Here is a 12,001-nt window from a genome sequence, read left to right as displayed (position 1 = left end):
ATTTCTGCGCACGATTAAATGATAACTACGATATAAGTATTCGATCATAGAAAATAGAAAATATTTGAACATGATCTTATGCTTGAATTATATATGATATAGATATAAGATGTGGTATGAGTGCCAATGAGACAACTCTCCATCCAAGTCACAATTTGTAAAAGTAAACCATTATAGGTCAAAGTACGGCCTTCAACACGGAGCCTTGGCTCACACCGAATAGCAAGCTATAAAGGGCCCCAAAACTGACTAGTGTAAAACCATTCAAACAGGAAAACCAACGGTCTAATCTATATAAAAAAACGAGAAACGAGAAACACTTATGAACCACACCAACAAACGACAACCACTGAACATCAGGTTCCTGACTTAAGACAGGTGCATACAAATGCAGCGGGTTTAAACGTTTTAATAGGCGCCAACCTTCACTTTACCTGAAACAATAGTGTAACATCACAACATAGAAAGACACACTATAAAATATCAATTGACATGGCTTAACTCAATAAAAAGACATATTAACAAAACAAGTGAACAGACACTGAACGAATAAATTTGATCTATGACATGATGTAAATACAAAATTAATAAAACAAGGGGGTTAGATGTTTAACAATATCAGAAAGACAACCATAACCTTGGACAAAATGCCGCCAAATAAAATAACGTACACAGGCAAATAAAAATAATTTTGTTGTAAGGTATACATGGAGTACGGAAATAATTTTTTACAAAATAAATAATTTTGTTGTTCCTAGTACGAGAACAAAAGTGAAAATTTATCGTCATACTAAACACTTATCAAAGGTGGTATATATTAAAAATAGTGAGACTAGATATAACACTGAATAAGGAAACATTAAATAACAAAAATACATTACAAATTGTATCAACAGGTCAAATAACACGAAAGTACGATTTGAGAGTACTCGCAGTTACTGAAAGCTAGTTAAAGGCCAAAAACAATTAACAATAAAAAATTATGCATCAGAAAATAAAATCAACTAAAACACATCCCCGGGATTTAGTGTTTTAAAGTCATGAACAGTCAAAGAAGACATGACTTGCGCAATGCCAAAATAAAAGTATCGACAGGCAGTAGGATAGTTAGAAGTTAACCTGTTAATAAATATGTATAATGTAATATCATGGGTGTCATTCGGTATATCGAGAGAAATTATCGTGAAAGAATAAGTAACGGTGGTCAAGTATTGAGATTGGATCGTGAGAGATCTGGTATAGGATCGTGAACTTCAGTGAAATATTATCGAGAAGACACATGCAACGTCAGTAAATAATCTAATTTAATCAAATAGTATGAAATATATTTGAAAAATAAAACTGTCTGTCAAAATGGTTGAACATTATGATCAGGATCCGAAAAAATCAAGACTTAAAAGTACACCGTTTTTACAAAACTACAAAAGGCAGATTGCTCTTCGAAATTTCAGAGAGAAAAAAATGTAAACAAACATGATTTTTTTTCAAATTTTTAATGCACAAACTACTTTTTCTAAGACATATCATTCAATATTACTGTTAAAAACAGTTCTTATCGTTACTTTGATTTAGTTTATTCATAAACTTTGCAAAAACGGTAATATTTGTAAAAATTTGATATTTCGGATCGTGAAAGATCGTGTACCGAATTTTAATGATTGTGAAAAGGATCGTGAAAGATCTGTTGCCGCTTATTCGTTATTCCAAAAAAATCTTTCTTTAAAAAAGTGATAATTTATATTTGTAATCGGTATATCAAAAAATGGATTTACATGACTTATTCCACTTCACTTTTGTTTGTGAATAGGGCTATGATGGTTCAATGTTATTGGATCTGATTATTTGATAATATTACACGACAAGTTTTTTTATAACAATAAAAGTCCGTCTGTCCGTTCTGCATAATTTTTATGTCGTTTGAAAAGTTAATATTGTCTCATCAGATTTCCATTAATTTTTATGCATAGTCATATCTATAAAAGGAAGATCCTTGTTGGTTTTTGTAAAAATTGGAAAAAAAAACAATGTTTAAAAAAACAGCAGAAATACAACTGTCATATTCCTGACTTGGCACAGGCATTTTCCTAAGCAAATGGTAAGATAAATTTGGTTTTCTTGCTAGCTAATACGCCCACTTGTATGAAAGTTGTTTAAAGTTCCGTAATATTGCCAACGATAAGGACACATGAGGTTAGTAGTTTCATTTTTGTAAACCCTTGTACTTATATTTTAATTTTTATGTATTTTATCGGAAAAGTGTATGTCATGATGACTTTCAAAAACTGGCGCGCTCGACTTTTAAACTGGTGCGCACGAGTTTGAAAGTCGTGCGGACCATTTTGAAAGTCGTGCACGCCAGTTTGAAAGTCATGCGCACAAGTCATCATGAGACATCATGTCATAGATCAAATTTATTCGTTCAGTGTCTGTTCACTTGTTTTTGTTAATATGTCTTTTTATTGAGTTAAGCCATGTCAATTGATATTTTATAGTGTGTCTTTCTATGTTGTGATGTTACACTATTGTTTCAGGTAAAGTGAAGGTTGGCGCCTATTAAAACGTTTAAACCCGCTGCATTTGTATGCACCTGTCTTAAGTCAGGAACCTGATGTTCAGTGGTTGTCGTTTGTTGGTGTGGTTCATAAGTGTTTCTCGTTTCTCGTTTTTTATATAGATTAGACCGTTGGTTTTCCTGTTTGAATGGTTTTACACTAGTCAGTTTTGGGGCCCTTTATAGCTTGCTATTCGGTGTGAGCCAAGGCTCCGTGTTGAAGGCCGTACTTTGACCTATAATGGTTTACTTTTACAAATTGTGACTTGGATGGAGAGTTGTCTCATTGGCACTCATACCACATCTTATATCTATATCATATATAATTCAAGCATAAGATCATGTTCAAATATTTTCTATTTTCTATGATCGAATACTTATATCGTAGTTATCATTTAATCGTGCGCAGAAATTCGAGAAAGTTCGGAAAGCCTTGCTTCGGAAGATGAATGCCTCTTGTACTTTCCCGCCATATCCATTCGGCATTTTCCTTTATATAAGTGAAACAGATTCTACCACCACTTAACCCCGTTGATTACAATATTTATCCAATCTCGAGTGGATAATTACTGTATTGAATAGAGAGAAAACGTTTAAACCTGTTCATGGTATGATTGCCAATGAGACAACTCCACGGGGGGGGGTCTTTGTCTTCCTATATGAAGGTATATACATATGTGCCGCTGGAATGGGTGAAATATATCAAGGGGGTGCAATTTGACCAATTGTAATATATCAATGGGTCATAATTTTTCAGTTTGTTGTGCAACGATCTTCACTGAATTTCCCAAACTCTTTGACATTAAAATTGCATATAGGTACTATTTGAGCTGATAAATATATGAATGGGTTATGATTTCGCTGTGAAATATATGATTTCACAATCATTCAATATTTGAATGGTGTGTGTGGGGGGGGGGGTGCTTTTTTAAATCCCAGCTGCACAACTGTACCCAAAATCCCATGTTGAGACAACTCTCCTACACAGACCAAATGATGTAGGAGTTAACAACTATAGGTCACCGCACGGGCTTCAGTTTTCTCTCTCAAGACAATTGTTCTAATAATAGCTCATGTAGAAAATGATGTGGAAAAAAACTAGCTTTCAAGCATTTCTTGTAGCTATTTTCTTTTACTTACTGTTGTCGGTGCTCTTTTGAAAGTTGTGTGTTTCTGTTTTGTTTTTAGTCATGATGGGTTATTTTGTTTTCACTACGGTTTGTTTTGTTTTTTTACTGTGGTTTGTTTTGTTTTATACTAATATGTTTTGCTTTGTCAGTATTAATTTATCTACAACTGTATGGTATTTTAGCTTTTTTATTACTACGCTTGTTAATGCTTACTTGACTATTGTATGATTATAGATTTAAGTATTTTGCTATTAACTTCAGTATGCTCTGTTATGGTAGTTTATTTTATAAAATGGTAATTGATAATGGGTATGTATACTAAAACATGTTTGATTGGATTAAGGTACAATTATTAACATATAATACATGTAAAGTATGCAAAACTATGTGCGTCAAGCGGAAGACAACGACGCGCACAGCATGAATTACGCAATTATCCTTGTTGCTGTGACGTAACAATCATTTCCCATTGATCGTTACTATTGATATTGTTTAATTATTTATAACTTAAATCATATATTTAGAACAATGAATGCTTTTAAAACCGATTCCAAAATAAGAAAGTGAAATTAAGCTTATTTTTGATATCCTTTTTGGAAATTACCAGATGACATGGACTAAATTTAGAATTTGATTTAAATAATTATAATTTTCGAGTAACTGTCATTTTACATCATATATTGAACCCTTGCGGTGAGTGCACTATTGCATAACATTTTTTAACTTTTCCGCATAGGAAATCTTTCACGATAAAATAGCATAAATTAAAAAGAAAAAAAGTCGCTTCTGAAGACAATAATAAAAAGGGATTAACATACGACAGTTTTATTGCAAGACTTAATTTTGAAAATATCCCATCAACTATGTAGAAACGAAACGGCAACGGTACATACATTAATCCATAATCAAAGTTATTTACCTTTCATAGAATAATTATAACAAACATAACTATGTCCCATATAAAATTATTTGAAATGGATTTGTATAGGTTATTTTTCTCAAGCCCCGTCGCGATTATAACGAATCAGTAAATGAAATACACAAATGCACTTTAATTCGATCAAAAGAAAAATGTGACATTGATCTTAATCTTATTACGTAATACAAATAAGAATGTCGGTACTATATTAGGAAATCCCCAGAAAACCAAAATAACCGGGAAAATACAAAGTAATATTCGAACTTTCAGACAATGCTGTACACGGCACACATATTTCTATTTCTAAGTTCTAAAAAGATACATCGAAAGTATGCTAAAATGCTGTTGAAAGAAATTAAATAATGGATATTTTCTAAACGAACTGTCTGTTGCAGTGTGAATAATTACCCTGAAGTATAGTTGTACGTTCCCTTTGTGGTTAATTTAGGGGGAAGTCCTCTCCTAAAGCCGAAAACCCCGTTTTAATAGTTCTTAAAAGGAAGTCACTCAGCACTTAAATAACAAAAAGAAGACAAAAGCTGTCATGCAGTAACTTGCAGTCAACGTCAGTGCGTTACTAAATATGTAAGACATGTAGGAAAAATAGTTATTTAACTCGCATTTCGGTACATAATGACTCAATGGAATAACAGAGAGCAAAGAGTATTGGGAAATTTTTAAAGATATAAAAAATTATGAATCGCTAAATGCTTATTTCAATGCCATAAATAATGTAGAAAGTGGACAACTGAAGTTGTCGGTGAATGGTGGTTTCATTTAAAAAAATCTCGTTGATAACTCAGTCCTTCTCACAAAAATAATAAAAAGGTACGACGTTTAAAAAGTTGTATACAACAAGTCACAGTATTCTATCAAAGACGTCCAAGGCATTTGATTAGCGATTTTCAATAGGAATTCCCATAAAATGCACAAATCCCAATATTTTTCAGATAAACTTATTCGTGATAAAAGAAAAGTTGAGAAGAAAGGAATAGATATAGAGCAAACTTTGAAATTGTAAGTAACGTCAAGTATATACTCTTAAATATATACGTAACACAGTCAACTCAATTGTATCGTCGCACTAACCATTGTAAACCCATCCCTGCCGAGGACCTTTAATTGGAGTGTAAAACTATTGCAAGTCTTAAACCGATTATTTTGTCAATGTGGCTACATGAAACTTTCAACATATAATAAGTTATGTAAAGGGTATTTCATTACTTTGAATAAATATTTTCTACAAAAAAAAAGGTTAACTGAAGCTAAGGTGATTTCAGTATATCAAGAAAAAAAAGTTTACTAAAGCTAATGGGATTTCAGTATATCAAAAAGCAAAATTCCCGATCATCTAATTTAGAATGGAAACGGGGAAGGCGTCAAAGAGACAACAACCCGACCAAAGAGTAGAAAACAGCTCAAGGCCACCAATGGGTCTACAACACAGCGAGAAAATCCCGCACCCTGAGGTGGGCTTCAGCTGGCCCTTAAACAATTATGTATACTAGTTCAGAGAAAATGGACGTCACACTTAACTCCGAAACATATAAATGAATCAAAATAAAAAAAAAAACATACAAGACTAACAAAGGCCAGAGGTTCCTGACTTGGGACAAGCGCAAAAATGCGGCGAGGTTAAACATGTTTTGTGAGATCTTAAACCTTTCCGTATACCTCTAGCCAATGTGGAATAAACAAACACACTGCAATACGCATAGTAAAATCTAGTTTAAAAGACGTCCGAGTCCGTTGTTAGAATAGTAACAGAAGAAACTAAGCAACATGACAATAATCAACATACATTAACAAAGGACTACTACAGCAGTTGCTGACATGCCAGCTCCAGACCTCATTTAAACTGATTGAAAGGTTATGTCTTCGTCATATGAAAATCAATCACAATCCCTCCCGTTAGGGGTTTAATATTATACCATCATAAAATATACGATATAAGAACATAACCCGTATCATGCCAACAACTGGTCTTAGAACAAATGTGTTTATTTCCGATGCATCAATGTTTTGTCCATTTTTACAATACTTAAGTTATAATCTGGTCTTTTTCAGAAAAAAACACATACTCTAAAAGACCATAAGGGTTGTCGGTGTTATAACGGTGGTTTTCTTTGGGAAAATTTGGCCTTTAATTATTCTACTTTTTAAAGTCCCCGTTTTGTTATGCTTATTTGTATCATATCCATTTGTTTACAAATAATATACACAATTTAAGAAGAAAGTTTTAACTTTGGTTAGTACTTAACAATAGTTAAAAGGGTTTTTGGCATGTTCATATTGGAGCCAGTTTATGAAGGAAGAAATATTTATACTTGTAATTTAACAATAGTTAAAAGAGTTTTTAACGTGATCATATAGGAGCCAGTTTATGAGGGAAGACATCTTTATACTTGTAATTTAACAATAGTTGAAAAGGTTTTTAACATGATCATAGAAGCCAGTTTATGAGGGAAGAAAGTGATGATAACTTACTTGAACTTGTTGTATACAAAGTGGCATAACTCACTTCAATTCTAAATATATCACGAAAAACTAGTTGTGTTATAAGTCCATGCTACAAATATTTTTATAGTGCTTTCTCTGTAAAAGTAGATTTTAATTAAAACAAAAAATGAAACAGGAAATTAATTCACGTATTTGCAGAACATTTAATTTCAATAAAATATACATTTCCCAGAAAGCAGCACTAGCTCCTCTCTCCAATGAGCGCTATATCGAGGAAATCCTCTGTCCAATGAGCCGTATATCAGGGAAATGTCGATAGCATATTTTCACCGGCTTCAGTCACTCTTGACTAAACCACAAATAATATTTTTCAACATAATTTACTTATTTCAATATAAAGTGTTAGTTTTAGGACCATTAGAATAGTTTGCTTTTCTAGAAAACCGTACAACGAATAATAAGGGAAATAAAATCCAAAACAAACTATTGTCGTCAAACCAGGAACAAAGAGAATAACTGGAGGCCTTAGAGATATACAGGCTGTATAAAGTAAACATTATGGGATTCAAAATGTTTTCATTCAGACCAAGAAATGTATCGAAAATATTTACTTCTTAATGAAACAATTTCCGGCATTTTTTTTTACGATACTTTGCAGGGATTAATACACCATATAATGGTCCATGTATAAAGTTTTGAGATCATGGTATTTCACATTTCTTCTTTCTTTTTTTTGGGGGGGAGGGGTGGGGGGGGGGGGGGGCTAAAATTTTTAAAGAAACTTAATATACACGTTTGTTCTTAAACCAAAACTGTATAAGATTCTGCTTTTTTTTTTAAATAATTCAACATTTCCTTACAGAGCACAGTTTTAATATTATTTCTGCAGATGGAATGATATTCCAATATATATCTCTTTATTTGTAATAATGTTGGTCAAAGTTTGACCAATAATAATTTATGACATCTTTATCCCTGACACATTTTTTTTTAGGAAAATGACAACATTTCGTTAATTTCAAATTGATAAATTTGATTCGTTCTTTCTATGAAATATATGAGCTTTTCCTTCTCGGTGAGGAAAGAGCTGTATACGCACGCAAACAAAAATATATTTGACTTCGTGAAAACACACGTAAAAATCACATCGACACCAAGTATTTGTTTGTTAAGGTTGGCCCAAGTTAGGGTTAGCTCGGCTTTGAAAGAACATACTTTTCCTGCTCCACTAGTGCACCCCATGTACATACATAGTGTTCCTCATGATAAGTAAAAAAAAAAGGCGATAAGTCGCATTCGGTGATAAGTTATAAAGGCAGAAAAGAGGACAAGATTGTACATGACTACCACAAACGGAAAATATCCGTGCTATCTTTGAAACATATAGCTCTGTAACGGCCAGTCTATTCATTATGTCGTTTGTAAAACTTACCAAGACTCTTGGTGGTTTTTAAAGACCAAGGCGTTTGGTGATCGTTTATATATTTTGTTGACAAAATGCAAGAAAAGTTGAAAAGGACGGCCGCCATTTTGGTTTTGGTATGATCTTTTTGTTTGTTGACTCTTACCAAGACATAACAACTTTCATTTTATATAAAATTAAGGAAGATTAACTGTATACTGCCATCTTGGATTGTAAAATAGTAGTTCTCAATACTAGTTATTTGCTTAAAATGGAAAATTTTGAGACAGGTTGGCAATTCATGGGTTAAGCTGTTTATTGGAATAAAGACAAATAAGTGATTTGTTGCATTATTCAGACTGATTTATCAATTACCAAATGTCTGTGTTTGTTCGAATCAAATTGTCAACTTAGCCATTTGAGGGGAGATAACTCAAAGTGTAAAATTTTTATAAACTTAGGAATGATAGAGAAATTTTCAATTTTTACGTGTAGCAAGAAAACAAGGTCAGTGACACCAATTTTTTTTTTATTCTTAAAAGCATATTTTAAAACCTATTTTCTCATATTTTATATTCTAAAATTTTATCTCATAGATTTCTTTTTATACACAAAAAACTGTTTTTTCATGAACAATCTATGCAAATTTGGGCAATTTTGCACGATTTGTAGCTTGAAAAATAGCACGGCGGCGAGTGACCCACGCTTTTTATAACGTTTTTAAAAAAAGCATGGAAAAATCTTAATTATGGCAGAGTATAAGAAAATGTTATTTGAGGAAATATATACCAATGATCCACATTAAATAGCATTGGTTCAGTAGCTTCTTGTAATCAGCGACCAGCAATCAAGGAAACTGTTATATGAAACTCTGTAATATCATATTAACTTTGAGAAATCCAGGTTGTTGGTACTTATAAATGGAAATTTCACAATGGAAAAATTGAAGTCATCTCTTTTTGTTGTATAAAGTTTTGTTTTAAACTAACTGCAACTGTCAATAAGGTTTGATGCAAGTTTGAACCAAACTAAAAGTTTTCATAAAGCATGGTATTGATATTTATCGGCATCTGTATGAATCGTTAGATAACGACGGAAAATTCACATTTATTACCATCTCGGACAAAAGAGCAAAAACGGGTAAACCAACAGTGTTTAGTACACTTGGATTCATCAAAGTTTTGCAGGACATCTTCAATACTGTCGATCAGTCCTAATGCATTCAGTTCAACTGCTGGAAAAATGAGAACTTATCGTGCTCTTGAAATTTCACAATAGACAGTAGAAGTTGCTACTTATGATCACTTATGGAGACTCAACCACTTAAGACGGCCGATGGGCGAAATAAAAGGACGGAAACGCAATTTTCTCTGCACAATCTTTTCCAAAGTCAAAAGCTCAACAATTCTTCTTTCAAAGTCACTAACATCAATACCAGCAATTCAAATCTTGTTTCAGGGTTAATCAAGGGACATCGTGAATCTGCTGTGGATACTAAAAAATAAAAGAATCTGTCAAAAGGAAATACAATCAAGGTTCACCTCTTCGTTCAACGTTATAAAAAAGATTAAACTGTAAAAAGAAATATTCACAAGTATTCCTCATTCTGAGCTTAGGTTTTTTTTAGAACTATGTCTCTCGCCGACTTATTTTTATTTTCGTTTGAGATAGGGAATGTTCTGCTATTTGGATGTTGTTTTTTTACTTACAAATTCAAAGTTTGGATACTATCCATTTATCCGATTGAATTTTGGGTATTGGTATCAATGAACTTGAATAGCATCTATTCTATCATAAAGTATGTACTATTATTTGTCTGTTTGTCTTTTTATTTTTGGCCATGGCGTTGTCAGTTTGTTTTCGATCTATGAGTTTGAATGTCCTTCTGGTATCTTTCGTCCCTCTTCCATTGAACTTGTCGATAGCATCTATCCAATTAAACTTGTCGATAGCCTCTTTTCCATTAAACTTGCGGGTACCATCTATGAGCTAGTCGATAACATTCATTCCATTGAACTTGTCGATAACATCTTTCCCATTGAACTTATCGATAGCATCTATCCAATTGAACTTGCCGAATGGATAGCATCTAGGAAGTTGTCGATATCATCTATCCCATTGAACTTGTCGATAACATCTATCCAATTGAACTTGCCGATAGCATCTATGAACTTGTCGATAGCATCTATTTCATTGAACTTGCCAATAGCATATAGCCCATTGAACTTGCCGATAGCATCTATGAACTTATCGACAGCATCTATTCCATTGAACCTGCCGATAGCATCTATCCCATTGATCTTGCAGATTGAAATTTTCGATAGCATCTATCACATTGAACTTGCTGATAGCATATATCCCATTGAGCATGAAATAAAGGATACTAGACTACGGTCTTCAATCGTTATTTTTCATAATGAGGAAGGTGTTCGATTGAAAATTGAACTTTACGACAAATGACCTAAAAATACCGAACTCCAAGGAAAATTCAAAACAGAGTCTTTTATCAAATAGCAAAATCAAAAGCTCAATCACATCAAACTAATGGAAAACAACTGTCATATTCCTGACTTGGTATTGAACTTTCCATATTTGTGTAGCAAAATTTCAGCAAGAAAATAATTATATTTACCAGTTGATACGATACGAAGTGTTTGAATGATAAAGTTGAACTAATCTCTTCGAAAGTTTTACGGACGGAATCTTGTTTTGTTTACAATCGGATGTGTATGTTATATTTTTGTGACAATGGAAGTATTATATTACTTCAATATGTGACAGATGCCACGGATATGTAAAAGTATAATTTGTTTTAACCACGTGCCCGTCCTCCTTTCCTCATTTGTGATATCATCAATTGTGACTTATCACCGGATTTTATTTGTCAGATTCTAGCAGTCCAACCACGCCAGTAGTTGAGTTGCTTTCTCCAAAGGGGTACCTGAATTCACCTCAGTCGAATCCCCCTCCCCGACCCCACCACACTCCCGTCTGTGTTTCTCAGTCTTTAAATGACTTTGCAGTAAATTAATTGCCCCATGATATTCCTTTAAATTCCTAGTATAGATTTTAATACGTTTGTTTTAAATTGAAACAAAAATCAAGATTTAAAGCATAAACATTTTTTTTCGTAAAAGATATATGCTCCATAGTTGATTTGTATCTGGCGAATTTTAACACTTTCAAAACATCTTTATATAAATGACATAAATGTCATTGGTATATTAATTTGCTGTAAATTTACGGTTTTTGAAATGTTGAATTATTCCTTGGAATATATTAGTCCCAGATTGTTCGGCACAACAAGGTGTTTCTATTCCCAATTCATAGATAGTATTTAATTATGATAAAACCTTCATGATGTGACAGATATATAGGTCATATTTTTCTCTGACTGTTTATGACGTCTTTGCACTAAATCCATTGGAAGTTGGATGTTTACTGATTGATATTTTAGTCTTAGACTTTTTTTTTAATTGTTAATATCGACGAAGTATTAGATTGGGTCAGGATGCCAGGCTAATTTTCATATTAGCCGT

General features: G+C 32.8%; 1 long non-coding RNA gene across 1 annotated transcript; it reads right to left on the bottom strand.

Moving 5' to 3' along the window:
• Positions 1-8,973: 8,973 nt before the first annotated feature.
• LOC127737649 (uncharacterized) lies at positions 8,974-11,192 on the bottom strand. The gene is made up of 2 exons (XR_007999734.1): positions 11,095-11,192; positions 8,974-9,956 (listed from the first exon to the last, which is right to left on the bottom strand). It is a non-coding gene; the product is annotated as an uncharacterized LOC127737649 (long non-coding RNA).
• Positions 11,193-12,001: the final 809 nt, after the last annotated feature.

The sequence above is a fragment of the Mytilus californianus genome, unplaced genomic scaffold, assembly GCF_021869535.1.
Source record: "Mytilus californianus isolate M0D057914Y unplaced genomic scaffold, xbMytCali1.0.p SCAF_4, whole genome shotgun sequence".
Taxonomy (NCBI): Eukaryota; Metazoa; Mollusca; class Bivalvia; order Mytilida; family Mytilidae; genus Mytilus; species Mytilus californianus.
Note: the sequence above shows the minus strand (reverse complement) of the source record. Positions and strands in the feature narration are given on the sequence as shown.